The following is a 19,738-nucleotide window of genomic DNA, read 5'->3' as shown; positions in this document are numbered from 1 at the left end:
AACAACACTCTTGGGCACATGGTGTGACTCTTGGGAATAGTACTGTGCAGGGCCAGGAGTTGGACCCAATGATTCTTGTGGGTCCCTTCCAGCTTAGAATACTCTGCAATTATGTGCTTCAGTATTTCTATGATTCTATGTGGACTATTCAAAAAGATGAACACTGTCCCATGGAAGAGACAAACAAAAACCTGAATTTGTATTAATTAACCCTTCAGTATTCAGATATTGCTATGCTGTGATTTGCCTACTTCTAATCACACTACATTTGATTTTAGATGAAGTCTTTATCTTTTTCTTTTTTAACCTCAATTGACTGGTGGAATTTGGTCGGGCAAAGTCCCTGGTGTTTATTTTATTATTTCCTTGCAGACTGACACCTTCATATAGATTTTGTAGGAAAACAATGCTGCAAGATCTTGCTGCAGTTATATTTAACTTTATCAAAGAATTGCAGAATTATTGGATCAACAATTTTATCTGTCTTTTTTATAGAGCCAAGCTTGTGGATGATTCTTATACAATGGAAAATTCCTTTTTCTTTCTTAATTAATCCAAAGGGAAGGTATTAGTATAGTATTGAAATACATTAATGGCATGTTAGATGACTTGATATTCTCTATATATTAATATTGCAAAAAAGGAAAATATAAATTCTAGGCTAGTCTAAGAAAATAACATCAAATAAATAGATAGAAAATTTAGCTGATCTACTGGGTCAGATGAGAGATACTTTTTAGTTTTCAAAGGGAATATAACCAGGGCAAAGGTGGAATAGTTTTCAAGTAACAGAAAATATATTTTGTATAAATAGGAGTTAGATTTCATATAAGTTATTTACATCAGGTCTTTAAAGTAGCTACTTTTTTGTTGCTTTTTTTTGAAAAGTATGATGATTATACCATGGTCTTTTTGACGAAAAGTATTGAAAACAATGTTTATATAATTCCTGCTAAATCTTTTAGCCCAGATTTACTTAATGGATAAATATGTCTGATGCTTGGAACCTGTCTCTTGGCACAGGCATGTGTGTGTAATGTAGTTTAGATTAATAAAATCTCCAGGCAATAACTAAACAAATCTATTTCAGTCCTATCTTCACTGCTGCCTATGGCACCCAGTGAGACTTAAGAACATTTGCAATATCTGGCATTTTATATTCCTCTTAGAAGAAGAACTTATTATTACCTACCAGAATGACTGGCAGAGTAGAGGAGCTACCTGGACTAAGTTGGTGGGGAATTTGAAGGTGAAAGAGCGGTCAAGAGAATTCACATGGTCAGCTTATGATTGCAGGGTTTGGTGTCTGGCACAGTGTAACGAGATCTCTTTCTTCAGAATTAATGTTTTTCAGTGAGTGTCCAAACGAGCAGCATGCAGGCATGCTTTTCTTTAAAGACACATTCCTCCTAAATGTGTGAGGTCTCAGCTCTGCTTTCTCCACCTGAGGAGACTTAAACCACTGTCCTTCTCTGCAGAACATCTGATGCTATTTGAAACTGGAGCAACTGGAATAACTTACTGCCTTCCCTGCTGAAGCAGACACACACTACAAAGACTTCTCTGGGCTCAGAGGAGAGTCAGAGTAAGCCTAGTTTAAAGCAGTAGGGAAACCTGAAACCTCATGACTGCTTCACAGGCTTATTGTATTTTATACAATGATATTTCCTTCTGAGTTCACAGTTAATAGACACTGAAGTTAAAGCTCTGGATACCACAGACAGGGCTGAAAGTGCTTCTTTCCTTTCTCCCTTTCTCCCCTGTCCTACCTTGTAAATTGGAACATCTAAAATTTCCCATTTTATGACCCTGTTTAAAAAGCTTTTAATTCAGTCAGACTTCAAGTATGTGGATTGAATTTCTTCACATAGTCAGCCTTTTGTATCAGGGAAAGGCATTTGCCTCTTCCTGTGTAAGCATTTTAAAAATTTGCTTTCAAATTGCCATGGTTTGTATACAATCTGCAGTGGGTTTAGTGGCTGGTATCTCTGAAGAGCCATTCCTCAGCGTCTGTGTTAGGTCATCACATTCTGTGTGCCTCTTGAACATCAGACATGAGCCAGTTTTAAAGACAGACTGAGCATGCTTCAGTCCAAGGGCTGTACTACAGTGGAACCTCACAGGGCAGAAGACAGGCACAGAGAAGGCAGGGAGGAACTGCCTGACTGTAGTTCAGAGAAGACCAAAGCTACAATGGTGTGAAATTATTTGGAACAGGAACAGGCAGGAAATTTGACATTACAAACATAGGAAAAAACCAGGAGAAATCACTCCCATGGTCTAGGTTTGCCTGTGTAGGGAAGAGGGATGTGCAATGGCCATGTACATGGGGGTGTAGGGAGGTACTAACCTAAAAACCTCCTGACTAGAGTTAGGAACAGCACTAAAGGGAAAGCTGGAAAAAATGTGTCACAGGTGGGGACTGCAAAAGATTTTACTGTGGTTTGAAGCAAAAAAAACAGCCCATGGTCCTAGAGCAGCTGAGACAAGATGAAAGGAGATGAGACGACCCCTGGGGAGAAAGAAAATCTGACTTCATGCAAGAAAATGCTTGAAGGAAGAGGCAGCCATCCAAATGGGCAGAGAATGAGAAAGAAATGCCAGAAATACATGCAAGAGTGGGACCTGGGAAATTAAGTCTTGTGTTTTCATCCATGTCCTTCAGGAAGGAGTGAGGCAAGTCAGGTGAGATTGGTAAAAAATATTTCCACTCTCCTTTGGTGCCATGGCTAGAAACAGCCAATGGTTTACTTCTACCTTCTTTTCTTTCTCCTCCTCTCTTCTCCCAGCAGACTAAGTCATGTATCAGACTCCTTTTAGGTTTTCTATATTTTGTAATACCTGTAAGGGATTGTTATTTCCTGAACAGGGAAATGGGGTCTTATGAACAGGGTCTTGAACAGGGTCTTATGCTTTTTGTAAGCCCAGCACCATCACAGATAGAAAGTCTGACTCCCACGATGCCAAGATTATGCCAATATGATCCTTCCAAATCAAATATCTTATCAGGGTGAAATATAGCATCTTTTTGTATTTATATCAGGTACCTCTTCCTTCATGAATGACTTCTTCCTCATCTTAAGCCTTATTATTTGAATTTTGCCAACTCAGGAAGTTGTCTGTGTCATCTTCAGTTTTACAAACAGATCATGAAGAAGTCACTGAGCTGCTTGTCCACCAGCATCCCCAGGTCCCTTTCCATAGAGCTGTTCTCTAGCCAGGTAGATCCTCAGCCTGTGCTGCTCTCCTGGATTATGTTTTGTCATGTGCAAGACCTAAGGATATTTGTCCTTACTGAACTTCATAAGGTTCTTGTTAGGCCAATTTTTCAGCCTGTCCAGGTCTTCCTGCAGGGTCATTCTCCCTTCCAAAGTGTCCACTGCCTCACTCAGTTTGACCTCACTGACAAACTTCATCTGGGTACATTTGATCCCATAATCCAAACCACTGATGAAAGTACTAAACAGCTTTGGGCCCATTAGCTTTCTCTGGGCGACTCCACTTGTGGCAGGGTGAGAGGGAGCAATTTCCCACCACCCTCCCGGTGCGGCTGAGTGGCCAATTCCCCACCCACTGCATGGATCACACATCCACACCATCACATCCACATTTCTGTAGGAGGAGGCCATGGGAAACCATATCAAAAGCCTTGGAGTAATCCAGGTAGATAATGTTCAAGCAGGTTCATTTGTTGTAAGAGACAATCAGGTTTTCCAAGAACACTTCGGTCAGTCTGTGCTGGCTTTTCCTAATTGTGGGGTCCATTTGACAGATGGGTCTATAATTTCCTTGTGGATAGGGTTGATGCTAACCTTCTTCCAGTCTTTTGGGATGTCTCCTGATCTTTATTTAGAGTCAAAATGTCGTATTAGTTTAAAAGACCACTGACAGTGAATTATTCTCAAATCTGACTACTTTGCATATGAAATTTTTGTTGTTTCCACAACCCCCTACAATTTTCTTTAAAGTAAATGTTTTGGGAAATAATCTTCTCATTTGATCAATTTTAACATGAATATCACAGCAAGAACATTTTAAAAATATGAACAACCATTCTTGAGAATACTCTAAGTGATTAATGGGGTGAATGATGTGACTAGAGAAATTTCAAAGGAAAAAGTAACATCACTGCTGTAAATGAAGTGCCCTGGACACTGTATTTCAATTTCACATTGGAACATGTCTGTGTCTCATCATAGTTTTGATAGAGTAATGGAACACCAATAAATTCTCATTAAGTCAACTCATTATCTTTGTAATGTATTACTGATTAGTAATCAAAATACTTTATAAAGTGCACTTTTATATGCCTTTATATTTTTCAAATGTCTTTGCATCAGACCTTGTTTATTTAAATAAGTAATGTTTGAAGTTGCTCCTAGCCTCTGGGACTTGAGTCAACAACTTGCCTCTAGTTAAGGAGGACAAAAAAAAAAAAAAGGTAAATTATTCTAGTTCTAATTTTTCTTTTTGAACCCTAGAGATAATTTTTTTTCTTGTTGAAATGCCTAAGAAGTCCCGTGTTACCACAACAACAAAGAGATGGAAACTTTTTTCTCTATAAATATGACACAGACGTAGATATTATTTTTACTCAGCCTCACAGCCTATCACAAGTCAGACAAGAGTAATCCCAGTGCTTTAGAACCCTGCTTTGAAGTGCAGCATAAGATTATGTACAGCAGAATTCAAGACATATTGGCCATTCTTGAAATGTGTCACTGAATGACTGCTTAGTGTTCTGGCTTTGTAGCATTTATTTTGCATTGCATACATATGCACCTATCTGTCTAGATGCATATAGCAAGCAATTTAATTATGCAAGCAAGAATTTATTACTTTTTAATCAATATTTTCTGCTGCTACCTCATAAGATGACATTAATCTTAAGTTACTTTAGTAATGAACAGATGTGTTCACACCTTAACAGATTTTATAGCAACTGGACAAGATGAGGTGAATTTTACTTCAGAGTTGCCAGTCTTCCCTTATGGCAGCAGAGGGAAACCTAGCAACTAGATTAGCTTTATGAAAACCAAAACTTTTGGATAGCTGAAGTTTTGTGAATAAATCCATGTATCTTCCCTTACACATAATTCACTTATGGCTTTTGTAATTTGAATAAAAATAGACTTTTATCCTGAGCCAATCTAGTTAATCTGAGCCCTGTTGAGTTAATGCAAATATACCTTCAATTCTGAACTTTAGGCCAGTCATGGCTTATACTGCGTCTTCTACTTTCTTTCTCTTAATTTTGTTTACTTTTTCTCTTTGTAAAATAAATGTGGGCATCTCTTTTGCTACACTGGTAGCTAATATTAATTATATGTAACACTACATCCAAATGAAAAGATTTTTGTGTTTCTTATTGGAAGATCATACAGACAAAACCCCCAAATAATTGCTCCCAAGGCAGAGTTTGGTACTTCTGTGCTTTGCAGCTCTAAAACTTTGCTGGCAGTTAAACTTATTGTAAGTCCTACATTGTCCCTTTGGGCTTATTTTTATCATATATCTCAATAGGCTTTTATATGATTTTGTGGACACATTTATCACCTGAACTTTTTTAGTGAAAAATTCTATTTTCATTTAACTCCATTGCTAAGAGATACTTGTAGGAAGTATATGTAATAATTTGAGGAGTTTTCAGCTGGTGATGCACTCTATATATTTCTATGTTGTGATATAATTTTAGTTTTATTATATTAAGCTTCTGTTGTGTGATGATGATTGGAAATAAATTTATGGGAAGCATAAAAGTATTTTTGAATTAAAGGCTTTTGTAATCAATGTCTTCCTATATATAACTATGACTTTTCTGCTTTCAAAGTCTGGGTTTTAACTTAGGCAAGAGTCAAAAGACACCCAGGTTTACATGGTAAAATATTGTGTCTCAGAAAAAAATTTACTTTGAAAGAATTCTAATATGAAAATGTTAAAATTTGTTGCTTTAAATCAGCAGTTTTCTTGCAGATTCACAGAGCTGTCTCACACTGAGTCTTTCAGATTCCAACAACCACTTAAAAATATTAAAAGGACTTTTCATTATCCTTGTTGGTTTTATTGTTTAAATTTTGTTGTTGTTTAAATTTTTAATTAAATTAAATGCTTTATTATTTTATTCACTGTTATTCATGCTTATATTTGCTAACTTTGGAAATGCTATTGTTAGATCAAAACAAGAAGGAAGACAGGAATCTTATACAGCAAGTAATTAAAATGTGATGGTCTGAGTTTCTCTACTTCATAAAAATTAAATTAATGCAGTTCAGTATTTCCTCTGAAGAAAAGGCAATACCTAGATGTAAAAATCATATCGGGTTAACTGATAAAGTATATTGTTATTATGGCTGGATTTGAATTAATTACTCTTGGGCGTATTTGAGTGGAAAACACTGAATTACTCTGATAACTCCAAAAGTGTGGAAATGTCATGAAAAGAGAAGTCTTCCTCAGAAATTTTAATACTGCTCTTAATATTTGATAAGATAATTAATTAGATTATTTATTAGATTATTACCTTTTTTAAAAAGGAATCACTTTTTTTATTGAAGGCTGGAGACATCACCTAAGTACATGGCTTTTTGAATGTTGCACTTAACAGTGCTGATATCTTTACTATCACCTCCGTTCTCCATTCCTTCCTTTCCTTTGAATAAAAGCTGACTTGCAGGCAAATTAGCTACGTGAACACTACACATTCTGCTTTGATAACAGAAAATTGTGTTGAATGTGATTAATTGAAATATAAAAATAACTGATCTCAAGTTTGGTATGATGAATTGCATTTTAAGAATAAAAATTTGTCAGATACATAGACATTACCTAATAAGTAAAGTTTGAAGTATTTCAGCACTTTTCAGCCAAATTTTAGACAAACTTAGAAGTCTGTATTCTGTAGAATCATCTTCTGTAAGGCTATTCTCCTAAGAAAAGTTTTTAATATTTCATAGACACCACTCCGCCCCACCCTTGTTTAAAGTTCTACACATTTCATGAACCTGCTGCATTATATGTATTTTGGCCCAAGGGTCTGTATCATAGATTTTTATTATGTTCTAGGAGGAAAGAAACATGATGGGGGAGAGTTTTGTTTGTATGAGACTACTTTTTTGATCTTATCATTATGCTAATTTAAAGGATATTATTGGTGCATAAGAATGACTTATCTGCTCTCCTGACAGAATAGAGATGTCTTTATCCTTTTGTATGCAATCTCCTCTCTTCAGCAGATGCACATAAAAGTGCATTAAATGAAGGAATTATTTCTGTCTTCATAAATGTTTAAGTTAGAAACTGACCTTCCTGATTCTCTGATTCTAACCTTCTTTAGAGCAAGTGTCATAAAATTTCATCCAGTAACATCTTCCTTAGAGCTAGCCAGAGTCTTGATAGCAACAGTTAGCAGATGTCTGGATGTTCAGGCAAGTAAAGAAGTTCCCTGGGCTGTCATTAAAATTGTATAATTTACTTTTCATCTAGCTATATAAGAAATAGTGCGCCATTTCAGCAGCTCCAGTAAAGTATGCAGTTAAGATATATTTATGCAATTGTTAGAACTAACATATTAAGCAAATTTATAACTGGTTCAAAGTCAAGAATAAACAGGTTATTTCTTTGGAGAAAAAAATTCTGACGGTTGTGTTATAATTACAAGAAACTAAAGTGAACATGCAGACCAGATCAGTGAACTACGAAAAGTTTAAGCAATCCTGCAAAATGTTTCTCTAAAACTAAGCTAAATCTCACCAAAAGACCTAAACATCAGATTGTTGGCCACTGTAATTTTTGCTAAACTGCCAAAATCATTGCTTTAGGTGTGGTTGATAAAGGAATGTTTTATTTTATTTAAGTATTTTGATTTATATATGTGATATATCCAAGTGTGAAAAATGTATTTTGGTTGAGTTTATTGCCTTCAGCATCACACGAGCTTTGGTTGTGCCACCTTCTTCTCATGTCATGTTCTCTCATCTCTGACTGCTCCAGTGTGAACGCAAGAATATACTGCAGAAAAAGAAAGACTCCAATTCATCTAAATGGTTTTTTTTTTTCCATACAAATCCTGAAATTGGAACATAAGTTCCCTATAGCAAGTCCTCAAAGCCATGGATTTGTAGGTTAAGTACTTGTTAAGCAGGGTACGAAGATAAATGTGCAGATGTAAATGGTGATGTATTTTGTTACCAGTTCTTGCTATTTACTTTTTATTCCCTCAGATATTTTCTGAGTACTTAGGCACAGAAAGGAATATTTAATTTAATCAAAAATAACTTGTAATAGTTATGTTAATGAATGTGACAGAGATAAATGTTCTATTTGTTTCCTTGATAATTTTCCTAAAGTAGCTGACAAGCGAGCAGCTTTGGTACTTGTATTTCAGCTAATATAAGTTGCATCTTTAATTCTGTTTCATGTCGCAAACAGCCCAGAAAGTCCATACTCCAGATGCACAGTATGATAAATGTTATGGGTTAGACAGTAGAAACAGCAAAAAATCTGAAAACATCTGTTAGATAATGCACTGCAAAATACATAATTATTTGAATTGGGTAGGAGAAAGAGGAGTAAGAGTACTTAGGTAAATTCAGAGATCATTTTCTTGTGGGAATTGAATGTTTTTTATAACTTCTGAAGTCCTTTCTTCTGTGTAAATTATTGTGTTAGTCAAGTTTGTGAATTCATTAGGTCAGATAAAACTGACCTGCTCACAAATAATTTCCTTAATGAAGTTATTTTAAAAGGAGAGAAGTAAATATTTTGTTTCTGTACAACTAGAATGTTTAAAACAAGTTGAAGACCTAAAAAAACCCCTTTAAACAAACAAAAAAACCTTCTCATAAAGCATAATCTTGTGAAAGACATATAATCACTCAATAAACTTTTAAATATAAAAGTAGTCCAGTAATTTTTACATCCTCTTTTTATGTGTGAGTCACAATATCAAATATTTAATAATTATTCATGAGAATACAAATGCACAAGGAAAAAAACTGATTAATCTTTGCTACTCGGTAGAAAGAGAAATCCTAAATTTATATGCAATCTGTTCAGGTTTTATTTTCACTTGCTTCTGCTTTAATGATATGAAGGCAGTATCATTTTGTCATCTGAGGAATGAACTGGTAATGGAACCAGCATTCTATCTGAATTATTTCAGATATCTGTCTAAAGCAGAATATTTGTAACAGATATCACTTTATTTTATAAAAGCATGCTAGCTGTCGTGAGAGATGCCAAGATGTTTTGGGTGACATGCCTAAGGGCTTCTGTCAGTGCCTGAGGATTTTCTGAATGTGTCGTGGGCATAAGCACTGCTCAGTAGCAGTCAAAATGCCTCTATGTTACCAACACTCTCCAGTCACAAACCCAAACCACAGAACCACAGAAGATGCCATTAATAAAATTATCTCCATCTGAGCCAGACCCAGTACAATGTATTTTTGTATTAATTTTACTGTAAGGTGAGTACCTTGGTTTATTTTTGATCTTGAGCACCGTGAAATTAAAAAGCTTCTGGAAGTAGGAAGCCATGGTTTTTGGAACTGAGGCGTCTTCAACACTTAGATTGTGTTTTTTCTTACTTTGTATCAGTCTTATATGAATGGCCACAAGATATTAAATGACCTCTTATTATGTGAAGGTAGGATATTGAACTTCAGTTCTCAATCCTATGCTGGAAAAAGAGTGAAACTTTGGACAGATTACTATTATCGAAAGGGTTGAAAATCCTGGAAGACGAGTCCTGCATAGTTTGTGTGCAGGTTCTCATCTGTTTTCATGCAGCATCAACTAACCAAACTGATTAGCTTTCTGTTCTCTGACTATCCCCACCCTGAAGAGAGTCACAGGCGTCTGTCAGATGTGTTTCACTGTTCCTTGTCAATTCAGAAAGTTCCAGTGAGTAGATTGTTACATAGAAATAATTTTCATTGGAGTCAGAAGTTGTTTATTTTTCTACATCTACTACTATTTCAAATACATTTTTGTAAAGGTTTTGGCTCTTCTAATGTTATTATAACCATTGTAAAGAAATACCATATTTTTTCCTATACTAGTCTGCACAGTAAAGTGCATAAAGATGGAAGTTATAATTGACCTGCATCTGTAGTTATTGCATTAATTCCATCAGGCTGATTCACTTTCTGTTTGATATTATAAAGTAAAAATTTCAGTAATTGCTTTAAAAACATTCAGATACTTTAATTATTATTTTTAACAAAAAATGTACAGTGTAAGCAAGTACTGCAATAAGAGTTACATAAGTAGTTTGCATTGACATCAGAGCATAGAGTAAATGTAATGCTAACCAGAAAATTTCTAAAAGATCTTGATGAGATTGCAATAATTGAAAGTTTAATATAAAAAATTCCCAACATATGTTGTTCAGACTATATTTTGTTTCATTTCTGAATTGCATGAAAGACTAGTATAGTACTTAGCAGTACAAGGTATTTATTAAGTTGAGAAAGATGGAGTCTTCAGGAAATAAGTTTTTCTTTTTCTTACAAAAGAAGCCTTAAGTAGTTCACTTTCTTTCCCCAGACAACAAGTCTCTCAGGAATGACCCTAATCTTATCCTTTAGAATCTAATAAAGACTGTTCTTTTTCAGACAGAAAGGTTCCTATTAAGGTTCTCTTTCTCCAGCAGCAGAACCCCAGAGAGATTAGGCCTGTGTCCTTCCTGACAAAGAATTTCTTAGGCATTTTGTAGAGCCAAGAGACATTATTCCCAGCAAGTATTGTCAATAATGGATTTTTTTGCTGCTTTGGGGATAACTCAATAGGAAGTTACTTGCAGATTTTTGGAGTTTTTCTCAATTCATTATTTCTATTACTGATTCAAATTAGGTTATTCTGCCATTCCGTTCCTGATCCAAGGATAGTTTTTTATATTTTTATCTGCAGTTTATAACACAGGTTGCTGTGATACTTCATAATTATTGATTCTTTTAGCTGAATATCTATTGGAATTTCTGTTGAATCAACAAATTTGTTTTAAATGAGATCATATCTCGAAGCACTGAATTTATCAGCATGAGTTTCATCTACCATTTACCACTGTTGTAAAATACCTAAATTTCGGTTAGGCTGTGTAAAGTATAACTTCTATAGTATGAAATGAGACTTCAATCATTGAACTGGCATGTCTTCTCAAACCATTTCCATGTATTATCATGGGTTCATATGCCTTCTTTATTTAACTAAAATTGTAATGTATACAGTAGAAGTTAGCAATTGAAATTCAAATTCAAATGTCAAGTCTTTAATTCTTCAATCACTTTCATTTACCCCTATGTAATTTCTTAATACAAAGCATGTGTTACATTTTTCACATTATTCTTCTTTTAAAACTGAGTATTGTCTCCCTCCCTGGGGAAAAATCCTGTCCTTTTTTTGTGATCCTTGAAGTTTTTGAACATTATATATCTGTTGTTTATGTATTTTGTGAACAGGAGTGCAGATAGCTGGAAACCTTAAAAAAAATTAAAAAATCAAATGTAAATGTGTGCAGAACAGAGCTCTATGGTGTATATCTGCAAAATCAGCATGCAATTTGGGACTTTAGTGAGATGTGGTGGTGAGTTTGTGACTACTCTCTTTGATTGAAGCCACAGGGAAATAATAGTCAGAAAAACAGAGAAGTGTTTGGAAGAGGAAAGTGTGTGTTTTGGGAAATGTATGTAGGTAATGGAAACAAAACTTGTGTATCTCCTCAAAAGCACAGCCTATGAAGGTACTTCCCTGAGGAAGTAGTTTTCAAGAGTCAGCAGCGGGACAGCAAGAGGTGCTCAGGCTACAAGATAGTCAGGATCATGGTAATAGCCTTTAATTACTTCTTTTTATTACTCAACTGAATTTGGCAAAGAACTGGAAGATGTATCCATTGTTATAACCTTGGAAGGATAAATAGATAGGTACTGGCCATTTACTGGATTTCTCTTGATCCCTTCTCAAAAAGTACTCTGCAGTGTTCAAGCACAAGAAATATAAAGGTTCATATACTTCTGTTCTTTTAGATTTCATTTCACATGGATGCAGTTTTACAGTGTCAAGCTAATCTATGTGCAGAAAATCCAAATGGGTGCTTCTGGGACATCAACTGTGACATCTACTAAGGATGGTCTTGCGATCTTCAAAGCCTTTCTTCCCAAAATGCTGGCACAGCCTTCTCCTGTGTTTCAGTGAAGTGGTCTTGCCTGGGCAAACAGCTGCACAACCTAAAGTTGTATGAGTATGTACTGCAGGCAGGTATTTGGCAGTTTGCAGGTTGTTTCACTGGGTGGGGAGCATGTAGGGGTCCAGGGATGCTGCTTTGTTCTTCGGGCATCTCCAGGGGCATCTCTTTGTTCTTGGCACTCCCTGCACCAACCAGAGCTGATGCACATTTTGAGGTAGTATTCATTAATAGGAAGAGCTTGTTTGGGATCTGTTAATCAATGGTAACCTTGGCTCTATAGAGCATGAAATAGTGGAGTAAGAGATCCTGAGGGGAATGAGGTAGAAGGATAGCAGAATACTTGCCCTGGATTTCAGGGGAACAGACTTTAGCTTAATCAGGGACCTAACAGGTGGAATGCCATGGAAGTCACTTCTGAGGAGCAAAGGATTTAGGAAAATATGGGAAGCCTCTAAATGTAATTTCCTTTAGGCTCAAGAACAATTCCATCCTGTTACTGAAGCAAACAAATTAGATTTATCAGGATATTTTTGTGACTAAACAGCAGCTACAAAGAAGGTAGGTAGATGCTACAGATGAGGAATTTACAAATCTTGTCCATATAGGGATATAAGGAATGATACTATGAAAGCTAAGGGTATACAATGCCTGGCCAGTCTTGTTTGCCTCTAGGTTGAAATGGCTGGCTTCATAAATGAGGGAAAAGAATTGAATGCCATTTACCTTGTCTTCACCAAGGTTTTTGGTATTGTTTTCTGCAATATTCTTGTATTTATTTTAGGAAATTATGGTCTTTATGCGTGAATGACATATAGTCAATCAGGTGGATAAAATTCTGAATGGCTGGATGTCATGGTTTGACACTGGCACAATGCCAGTGCCCCCATGAAAATGCAATCTCTCGATTGAATGCTGTGAAATGCAATCGAGAACAGAGCAAAGCAGGCCCAAGCCTAATAACAAGAAAAAAAAAAAAAAACTTTATTAAGCTACTACTACTATACTACTATAAAAGGAAAAAGAAAGGAAAAAAACACACACAAAAATCAAAATGAAAACCTTCCAAAGCATTCCTCCTCCCACCACCCACCTCCAACAAACCAGTGAGACACAACCTGGACCCCAATCAGGTTTCCACCCTCCAGAAAATTGATTCTCAGTCCATTGAGGGAGAGAGGAGCCCCTCCTGTGCCACAGACCCCCCAAGAAACACAGCTGCCACACCCTGTGCTTCCATGTCACCACATGGCACTGCCCGGAGAAAAAAGTTTGCCAATGGTGACCCTCTCCTTTCCATGCACAGTGCTCTCACCACCAATGCATGGATAGACAGACTGTTTTTAGGATTTTTCCTTTCAAGGATGCCCTGCCAAGAGGGAAAAAACAACAGTTCAGTTTTTCATTTTTGGGACCACAGTCCCCCCCATTTTCCCCTGGGGCCGAGAATCCAAGAACAGAGATCTTCTTCTCTTCTTCTTCTCTGAAGACAGGGGGGCACCACCACAAACCTCCCTAACTTTTCTCTGTTCGCTCCACTTCTGTCTTTTCCCAGCTGAAGCATGGTCTCTTTGGCTCACCGGCATCCTCCTAAAATACAGTCTCTCTTGGAGGAGAAAATCAGTCCAGTCTGTGGCTACCAAGAAAAAGTCCAGCCAAAAGCCACTCCATCATCTCCTCCCACCTAGAATTTCTCCTTCCATCATCCCAGGGTCCAAGCTGTCTCTCTTCCTCTCTTTCAAACCAAGGAGGAGAAAAATTTCACAAAGCTTGCATTTCTCAGGGAAGGGTTAAAAGTCCCGACTCCTGAAGATGGCTTGCTGCCCAGGCTCCAGCTCCCACAAGCAGCTGGGCACCTTGCGGCCCCCCCGCTCTTCTCTTTCCCCGTGGTGAACTGCTGACAAGCTGCCACTGTCTCCTTCTCCCTCTCTCTCTCTCTCTCTCTCTCTCTCTTCCTCTCTCTCTCGACTCTGGGGGGGAACAGAGACATCCCAGATTTCTCCATCTGCAGGGGGCCAGCCCGGTTCCAGTCCCTCTCTCCTTGGCTTCTCCCCTCCCCCACCCAGCTCGTTACTGCGCAGGGGAGAGCCTGCACTGACCGCTGGCTGGAACCAAAGAGAGCGAGTTCTCCTGGGAATTCTGCTTTTAACCCCTCTGTGTTCTCAGAAGCGTGTCCACCTTCAATTGGTCAATGTCCAAATTGACCTCTTCCTTCCAGAAAAATTCTTTTTCCATGTCAAACCACGACACGGGACTCAGAATGTGGTGGTTAATAAGTTGCACTCTCTGGAGGTGAAATACTGAATGGATTTATACTTTGGTCTGATCTGTATAGAACCTCTATTAATGAATGAAGTGTTGTAATGCACACATGAAATCTGCAGATAGCAGTGAACTGGGGCCAGTAGTTGCTATATCCATGGGCAATGCTATCATCCAGAAGGACCTAGGCAGGCTGTAAGAACAGTCCAGCAGTAATCTGATAAAATTCAACAGGGGCAGATGCAAAAGTCTGACGTCTGGTAAAGAGAAGCCCCTTGCAGTGGTACAGCTTGAGAACTGCCAATCTGGGGAGCTGCTGTGCGCAGAAGCACTCTGGTCCTTGTGTGCAGGGAGCTGAGCGTGAGCCTGCACCTGCTCTGGCTGCACAGAAAGCCAGAAACCTCCTGGGCTGCATAAGGAGGTCCATGGCCAGCACCTGAAGGGAAGGGATAATTCCCTTTTTTGTGGTGCTCCTTAGAAAATACTGTATCCAATTTGGGGCTCTACAGTATAAGGGATGTAAAAAGGGAGTGAGCTCAGCAAGGGGCCACTAGAACAGATGAGGATAAGAACATTTGCCCAATAAAGACTGGCGGAAAGAGGGGGACCCTCTGCTCAGTGAGGAGATGCACATGGGGCTACATAACAGCAGCTCCATGGAGAGGTTATCAAGAAGATGGAGTTAGGATCTTCCTTTAGTGGATCAAGTGCCCAGAGAGTTTGTGCCATGTCCATTCTTGGAGATTTTTAAGACCAGACTAGATAAGGCCTTGAGCATCCCATAGCTGTCCCTGCCTCGAGCAAGTTGTTTAGCTGCAGACCTTTTGTGATTCCTTCCAGCCTGTAATATCCATTGATTGTATGGATTTCCTTTAAGTCAGAACAGAACAAATGAAAAGCAGAGCAGCAAGTAAGAGCAAGAAATGTTTTAGTCATATTTTTAATAGCACATACAAATTTGTACAAGTCCTGAATATAAGAACAGAAAGAAGGATAGATGCACTCAAGTCTGTAGCAGACATGATATAGTAGGGCATATTTATGAAGTAAAAAATTATTTAAGGTTTAATTTTTTACACAAAACTATTGGTAAAAAATCATTATAGGCCAAAGCACTATGCTTAGTGTCTCTAAGAGATTTTTTTCTGAGGCTGTTGGTATCTAAAGCTCATTTTTCCTGTCTTTGATTAAAAATATATTCTTCAAACTTCTTTTAACATTTTTGCATAGGTAGAAATTTTGAAATACCTAGGCAAGCACTAATTACCAACATCCTCCCCTTAAGAGGAAAACTCACGTGAGCTAGGCCATGCCCTGGTTCTAGCTGTTTTGCTAGTGCAAATTTTCATCTTAAATGTGTTTTTTGTCTGCGATATCAGACCTCAGGAGCTTTTAAGCTGCTTCTGATCCTAGGTTGTATTTGCAGTTTCAGCTTAGTGCTGTTTTGAAATCTAGGACCAATATATTGGTGAGTAGATGGTAAATTAGCTTGGATCCTACAATACAAGCTCAGATTTTGCCTGGAACAAGCCCTGCATGCTGGAAAAAATACAGATGCTGTATTAATTCAGCTTTTATTTGTGAATGTTTGCGCACATCTGGCTGACTATCTTTTATAAATACTTACCATATGCAGCTGTCTATGTAATAGAATGCAATTGTTACCAGGATGAATATTCAGTCATTTGACTGGAAGAGTACTGATGTTTTGTTGATGTTGCAAACTCTCAAGGAATCCTGTTGTATAAAATATAGTGTTATTCAATGGTTTTACTTATTCCTGGAATGTTACAAGCCCTTTGTTTGTTTGTTTTATGGTGTTCTTTCTTCTTATTTTCGATTTTATTCATGATAGAAAGAAGTAGTAGAAAAGACACAAATGAGCAATATCTGCCCTCTGATAGACTTGTTAGACCTCAAATAAGAAAATATTGACAAGTACATTACAGAATGGCAGGGATGTTTCTGAATGTGGACAGATTTATACATAACATAATGAATCTTTGTAAATCCTCCATATTGAGGACTGTGTAGTTTTGTGAATATGATTTGGATTGAATTAGTAGTTATACTTTATATGGTGTTATAATACCACTGCTATAATCACCAGAGGTTCTTAGATTATTGACTACTTTAAGTATTAAAGCTTATGTTAATTAAAACTTTAAATTTTTTTTTAATGTAACACTAAAAAGGCTTATGAGAACAAAAGGAAATATTTATTTGCCCAACTGAGTTTCTGAAGTGAACTGGATGGTCTGGAAATATTTGTAACTTACAGAATCCTATGAAAAGATGGCAACTACTACACACAAACTTCATATATTGGATCTTGATAAACCCACTTTATCTTCAAGGGTCCAAAAAGGTCCAGACAGTTCAGTTATTTGTGAAATAATTATATAATATGCTGGACGCTAATAAATAGTGAAATGGCAAGGTGAAGTTTTCATCTGTGAGGAGGCCTCAATGTCACTTAAAAAATTGTGTGACATAACTTCTGGGTAGCAACTAGAATGGGTAGCAATTCTAAGGGTGAAAACTTCTAAGCTTATTTCTCATAAAAGAATCACTTTTATGAATGTAGAAACAAAATAGTTGGTGCAGTGTTCTTTATCTTTCATCCTTTCACATATTTTCTTTCATTTTTCAATGGGAGAAGAGAAAGAGAAAAGGTTCTTTCATGTGCATTTGAGAATAGAGGAATGAGGGTGTTATAGGGTGTTTTGGGGAAAAAAGTAAGGACTTTTACACATACCTCAAACAGAAGTGCTGTAAAACTAATTGAATTAATTAATTTTTAACAGAAGTACAAGGTTTGTAATTTTTAAATAACTGAACATCCTTTCATTTTCAAACAACCATACCTACCTTGCTCTTTCAGCCTTAGACATGAAAGGCTGTTAGGGCACACACAGTTGAAAGTACAATAGGTCTTGGCTTATGTAAGCTCCAAGTGGTGCACCTCTGCAGAGCAGTGCAGGGAAGGCATATTTCATTCTGTGCAGCTACACTAAAAAGGGAAAATATTCCTCCTGGAATAGCAAAAATACCAACATATGATGTGTGCCTATTGAATGACTTTAAAAATCCTTTTGCTTCAAATGCATCACCTTGGCTAAAGTCAATGGGATTTCATGGATATGTGAGTGAAGAACTTATGACATTCCTTGACCCATACACGGTATTCACCATTCCGCAGAGATCAGAGACCATTTTGACATAAACAATGGCTGCTTTTCTGGGAAAACGTAGAGGAAAAACTTGGAAATCTTTTCCTTGACTCCTCTCTGCCCTTCCCCTCAATGATGAGAGTGTGCCTGAGGAACAGAATTTGAAGTGCTGGAAAACAAGAGGGAGTCTAATTTGTTCCAGACTGAACTTCTTTTGACTCTGGTGTTCTGGACTGTGTAATGGAGATGAAATCACTGAGGACAATTTGTCTGACATCCTTTGCTATGATCTTCTTCATTCTCTAGAACCTTTAGCTCAAAATATCATTATTCATGTTTCACTTTGATTCTGAAAAATATTTAATTTGATAAATAAGCCATATTACTATTTTCTAAAACAATAATTAAGTAATTATATAATAATAAATATGTACTATAATGATTAAATATATCACATATATAAATATTAAATATATATTATATATTGATATATAAATATATTAAATATATAAATTTAATATATGATCAATAACAAAATATAGTATATAAATATTGAATATATAGAATATAATATATATTAATATACATGAATATATTAAATCTATACATAATTAATATAATAAATATATAATTATAGTTTTCCAAACTATAGTTACATAATTACTATAATTATGGTGTTCACCCATTTTTTGGGAGACCCCTGTAAAAAAGATTTTAGAAAGTAGATTTTTACAAAAACATTCCTTTTAAATGCAAATGTTTAATAGGGTAATACAGTGAATGTATTTAATTGTATTTCTGAATGTAGTTTGAATTGTACTTCCTGACAGGCTGTTTTCTGTCTTTGTCTCTAGGCTTGCAGCTGTATCTGTTCCTATTAGAGGGTGTGTTGTCTCATGAGGTAAAATGTTTTTATTCTGTATCAGGTGAGAATAGTAAGGATGGGCCTGTGAGCTATCCTGACCAAGGCTCTTACCAAGAAGCAAGTAATGTTTCTTTTAGAGAAAGATGCTCCTGTTGCCATCCTGGTTTTGGTAGTCAAGCAGAAATTCCTTACTGGAACCAGGGGAATTAATTAAAGGTTAATGAACATTAGAATTTTCCTATGAAAACTTCTGTCCTGGGAAACTGGTAGCTTTCTAAGAGAAGGTCATGATATTGAAATGTTTCAGTAAATGCTCTTCATTGATACTTCCCATGCTTATTTTCTAGGTGGTCTGTGATAGTTTTCTTTTTGATGCATCTTAAATTTTAATATCTTCTTATTACATTTAATTTTAACAATGAATGTTTCTGGTCTGCATTGATGGGAAAGAGAGTCAGATGTTTTGAAACTACATGCATTTGTTCTGTCGTTTAGATGGCAGATGAGCAAGAAGCAACATTGTCTTGTTTTCCAAAAATCAGAGATAAAAAGGAAGAAATAAAAATTACCCTTCCTTAATTACAATCCGTTTTTAAAAAATTGTTGTTTTTCTGGTCTGTCCAAACTTTTTTTCTCTATTTTCAGGATTAAAAGAAATGGCCATAAACTAAAAGACAAGTATTTTCACCTCAGCATGAGGAAGAATTTTACATTGAGGATGGCAGAACACTGGAACAGGCTGCCCAGGGAGGTTGTGGAGTCTCCCACTCTGGAGAAATTCAAAACCCACCTAGATGCATTCTTGTGTCACCCGCTTTAAGGGACCCTGCTGTAGCAGGGGAGGTTGAACCAGATGTTCTCCAGAGATCCCTTCCAACTCAAATGATTCTGTGAATTGTCAAGAACACAATATTATCTAATGCTTCCCCCCCCCCCAACTAAAACTATTTTTTCTTACACTCTTTAAAATAGCTGAATTTAGAATTTATTTCTGTACAGATAATAACTGAGCCTAGAATAAATATCTGTGGAAAAAACTTCTGGGCTTAGTGCTCTGCATTGTGAGGCAAAAGGCAATCCTTCTCCTGGAATTCTCTTCCTTACTCCACACACACATCACCATCAGAACATCAGGTCTTTTTATATGAGTATATTTAGCTCAAAACAAGAATATTTGTTACTTGCAGAATTTTTCTGTCATCAAGTTCAGGCACAACATATGCTCCTGGACTTGTGCAGATGCTTCACTTCTAGTACATA

The 19,738-nt window shown here is 36.6% G+C and overlaps 1 long non-coding RNA gene across 1 annotated transcript in view; it reads left to right on the top strand.

The window, feature by feature from the left end:
• The window catches only part of LOC140683938 (uncharacterized), a 45,272-nt gene that overhangs the window by 12,668 nt on the left and 12,866 nt on the right, over positions 1-19,738 (top strand). Inside the window, exon 2 of the long non-coding RNA XR_012055608.1 lies at positions 18,468-18,514. This is a non-coding gene — a long non-coding RNA (uncharacterized lncRNA). The remainder of the gene's footprint in view (positions 1-18,467; positions 18,515-19,738) is intronic.

The sequence above is a fragment of the Taeniopygia guttata genome, chromosome 4 (genome assembly GCF_048771995.1).
Source record: "Taeniopygia guttata chromosome 4, bTaeGut7.mat, whole genome shotgun sequence".
Classification (NCBI taxonomy): domain Eukaryota; kingdom Metazoa; phylum Chordata; class Aves; order Passeriformes; family Estrildidae; genus Taeniopygia; species Taeniopygia guttata.
Note: the sequence above shows the minus strand (reverse complement) of the source record. Positions and strands in the feature narration are given on the sequence as shown.